Source organism: Morone saxatilis, unplaced genomic scaffold (genome assembly GCF_004916995.1).
Source record: "Morone saxatilis isolate NCDOM2014 unplaced genomic scaffold, NCSU_SB_2.0 Contig24, whole genome shotgun sequence".
NCBI lineage: Eukaryota > Metazoa > Chordata > Actinopteri > Moronidae > Morone > Morone saxatilis.
In genome coordinates, this window is record NW_023339807.1 from 25,806,138 (window position 1) to 25,810,679 (window position 4,542).

General features: G+C 38.6%; 1 long non-coding RNA gene across 1 annotated transcript; it reads right to left on the reverse strand.

Annotated features, from left to right (window-relative positions):
- Nucleotides 1-307: 307 nt before the first annotated feature.
- On the reverse strand, nt 308-3,604 carry LOC118336506. Its single transcript, XR_004797106.1, has 4 exons — nt 3,526-3,604; nt 3,377-3,439; nt 1,846-1,908; nt 308-371 (listed from the first exon to the last, which is right to left on the reverse strand). It is a non-coding gene; the product is annotated as an uncharacterized LOC118336506 (long non-coding RNA).
- Between the last annotated feature and the right edge of the window lie 938 nt (nt 3,605-4,542).

Sequence of the window (4,542 nt, forward strand, 5' to 3'; positions counted from 1 at the left end):
GGCCCTTCAACAACAACAACAACAGTTAAATCTTCTCTCTACTGAAGTCATGAAGTAGAGAGAAGATTCCATATTCCATATTTCCCTAACAGAACCCCACACCCCAACCAAACCCTGTACAATATTCAGAGTATTTTCTACTCATTCATCTGTTTTTTTTGCTTGTTCTGTAGCAAAACGCTACATCAAACGGACAATTGATGTAGGTAGTACAGGAAATAAAACATCAGATCAACATTTTAATGTGTCCAATACTTTTTAGAACAATTTTAGCAAAAGTTAGCATACTAGGGAATTATGTCACACACCTTCTGTCCGTTAGGGCCACGGCGTCCGAGTAGTCCTGAGTCTCCTGCTGGTCCTGGTTCACCCTGCAGGAACACCAACAGTCAGAGCAGGAAGAAACTACAAAAAGAGAAACTTAACAGTTCCTGTAGCAGGCTCCGCCTTAAAGCTAGAGTGAATATACTGGTATCATATGAAACTAAAAGACATAACGCATCTGTTTCATGAGAGGACTGTATCTGCACACAGGGTATTTTACAGGGTATTTTATTTTGAAAATTGACCAGCTTCTCTATGCCGGTTGTGTCTAACTTTATTATCGCTCAAATAAAATCAACTTTATTGCTTGACCTCAAGATATCTGAATAAAAATGGGCTCTATGGGAACCCACGAGTCTCCCCTTTACGGACAGTTTATGCTAATCCTATGAGGTTTTTTGCATGTGGTATAAATCTGTTATTTTAGTGTATTTAAATATGTATTGAATATATATTGGTCCATATTTAATGCCATCTTTACATAAGTCCCCCCCACCCGAACCAAAAAAGTCACATATATACATATATGTATATGAACACAATATACAAACTGTTTGTGAGGCCTTTAAACTGACTACAAACACATTCTAAATCATGTAAATCATTCATGTGCATTTGCATTAGTCTGCAACTTGTAAGTGAGCAGTTATAGAGGCAGAATGTAATAAAGTAAAGTCAAGTTCATGAGTTGATAATTGAGCCTTTTGTAGTTTGAGGAAAAACACTTGCTCTGATGTTGGCTCAGTGCTGTAATTAGAAACAGATGCAGCCACATTGTAAGGCCACACTGTGAGAAAAACTGAAGTAGTAAAAAAATATGTTTCGTGGTGACACAAACTGCAGAATCTAATGACTGCTGGCCTGAAATTAGTTAGTAATTAGTTATTACGACATTCCTGTTCATGAAAAAGTGTGTACTTCCCAGCCTTCCTTTTAAAATATGAGACTGAAGAGCAAAGAGCAAAGGGCCGGTGCAGCAAGGACTCAGCTTCGGTACATGAGACGCCAGCTCTACCAACTGAGCTAACCGGGCGCCCCAATGTTGATGTAGTGTCAAATTCGATCCAGAGTCTGCATGCGGTATTTTATTTTGGAAATTGACCGGTTTCTGTGTTGTTTCTGTCTTCTGACTTCCTGCCAGTGCATTCTGCTCTGTGCTGCTTGATGCGAGTGGGTCGCGGCTTCCATCAAAAATAGACCAGCTACGAGACGCTTTCCCAAATAGAGGTCTGTCCCATAGAGGCCTGTCTCTAAGTATAGGACAGACACTAAGAAAAACATATTAATATGAATATTTAATTTAAATTTCTGACATAGAGCCTGCTCAATGTTACACACTGGACCTTTAAAATACTGTGTAATGCATTGTTATCAACAGTTATTGCTAACAAAAGCTGTACTGGAACTTGGTGATGTAACGCTGATGGACGCAGTTCAGCGTTATTCCCGACGCAGTGTCAGTGTAAAACAGCTAAATCCTCGGCAGCAGTCTGTGGGAGGAAGGTGCAGTGAGGTACTGACCTGAGGTCCAGGAAAACCAGAGATTCCTTTTGGTCCACGATCTCCGTTTTCCCCCCTGCGTCCCTGCGGAGACAACATGGACGGGTTCAGGATGGAGCCCCCAATACGCTTGTGTGTTATTTTACTTCATCACCTCCCACCTCAAGCAAAAACAGCCACACAAATGATGATGTTATTGTTCTACTAATGCTTTTTTATGTCCCACATAAACCACTTTAAATTGCATTATTGTGAAAAGGTGCTTTACAACACTGGTTTCAAAACATTAAACAATCTGATTTTATGGATGTTTCATATTATATTCCAAAACTGTACAATGAACCCAAATATTGAACTCAGTAACTGCAGAAAGTTTTAGTTCCTGTTTAGGGAACTGTGTGTACTTTTAAGTGTTTTCTCACACCCATTAAAATCAAGAAGGCCTCGCGACCTCCAATAAAGCTTTGGCAACTGTGATTGGTTCCCCTATTTGGAACCAAAAACAGAAACTGGTTCCTGTTTTGGTCTTCAGTTTTTATTTTTTCGTTTTTTGTTTCCCTATTTATGAATATTAGTAGACTATGGTCTTCTCAGTACACTGATCCACATGCAGCCCATTAAATGGTTCCAAACTATTCCGAGGAAAGCAATGATCTCACAGAAGGACAATATAAAACATAAGACATTTGAATTTTTATTGGCATCTTTGTTCAGTATGTTCATGTGTTTCCTATTCAAGACACACATTGTTTCACTTTGCCGACACAGCTCCACTGAATTTCTGTGGAAGTCTGTCCATCAGCCAAGCCTGTTATCAAATCCAAATCTGGCAAATCCACTTTCCCGAACACCAACATATCAACTGGAGAAACACAGGCGACCTAAGAAACATTTGTTTGGCAGAGTGAGCTGCTAATGAGCATTTAGGAATTTCACTGCGTCCTCGCTGAATCTAAACACAGCACTGTCTGAATTTGGACTTGTACACTTTTATCCATCTGGTTTTGAAATTAAGCCAGTAAGGACAAAGAGCTCAGTTTCTGTAGGATTTTAAAGGACTGGGTATTAAGACATGAAGTCAGAATTGATGTGTATTTATCTCTTCTGTCTCCTGTCCTCCAGTTTCTGTCCAGTATCTGCTGTGCAGCATTTTGCCATTGACCTGGGTCTTTACTGCTGTGGTTGTGTATTAACCACATAATTAATCTCAAAATTAATCAAAAACAGTCCACTGGCAATTAAGCTTATATAGTCCAAACCCTACATGCAGTTACTGAAATATTGTCCATATAGGTGATAAATAATGCTAATTGTGCAAAATGCCAAAGTTAGCATCTGTCAGTTTCTAAGTTCTGGGGTACATTTCTAACACAAAACTTTGGGGTACTTAACATTTCTGGGTAACGTTGCTATCAAGTCGGCTATCACGGTTTCTAAGTTTCATTACAATGATTGAATATTTGGTATATCCCAATAACCACAAAATTTCTGTATAAATAAATACATTTAGATGAGATGTTGGATGCAGAGACGAGGCTCAGAGAGAACTCACCTGTGGACCAGAAGCACCTGGGCTCCCTGGGAGTCCTCGAGCTCCCGGTCCTCCAGGCAAACCCTGTAAAGGACACAGGCAGTTTAAAGAGAGTATTTCAGTGTGTTATAGATATGTTACAGAGCCAGGTGTTTGAGTTCCTGTCCTACCGTCTCACCGATGGGGCCTCTTCTTCCATCTGGACCCTGCACACAAAACAAACGTAATTAATAACGTATTATTCACAATGATTATATTCACAGCTGAGTCACATATAGGTTACAGCAGTTTCCCAAACTTATTTTCCTATTTTTTTACTTTTTAAACATGACAAACTACAGTGACTTAATTTACAGTGAGAAGAGCACATTCCTGAGCAGTTTTACAGCTGTTTCTGCATCACGTCACCGTTCTGCAACATTTTCAAAACAAAAAAACGGTTTGTTTTACTTAAATATGTGCAGTATTTTAAGTATTGCTGTTCCATTGACTCATTTTCTTTTAAAATGTCTTTATATCATCATAAAAATATAAGCATTATAATGCAGTATAGCTTCATTTCATCATAGTCTTCATTTCAGTTTATTAATCATCATAAGTATGCAAGTTTTTCACTTTATGAATGAGATCTGATGAATGCATTGAAGCAGAGTAACTGTAACAGGCAGTCTCATTGATTTCCTCTCATCAGTAAAAACCAGTACACATTTTAAATACTTTATAAATGAGACAAAATTAGTGCCATTAGCAGGGAGAAGAGATTCTACAAATATATTTGTGACCCAAATAAATAATCTGTGAATAAACGGGATTGAGTGTGAAAACTTTCTCATGTGACTGGATTAAATGAACCGAGTGTAACAGAACTCAATGCACACATTAAAGGTTCTCTCTAGTCACTTTACTGGCTGTTTGGGGTGAATATATACAGACAACAAAAAAATACGGTACTGTCCAGGGCTGTGTATCTGTAGCTGTGTAAGAACCTGGTGTTCACGAGACACAACAGTTCCCACCATTAGCGAGAACTTGGCGACAGTGGCAAGATTTAGACTAGTTGAAAAAGTCTAAATATAATTAAACACTGTCAAACAGTCATCCGGTCACCTGTATATTTTTGCTGTTCTTGTACTACAGCTCAAAATTTTGTCTGTTAACTTCTGGCTCTAGTGCTTTTGTGCCTTATA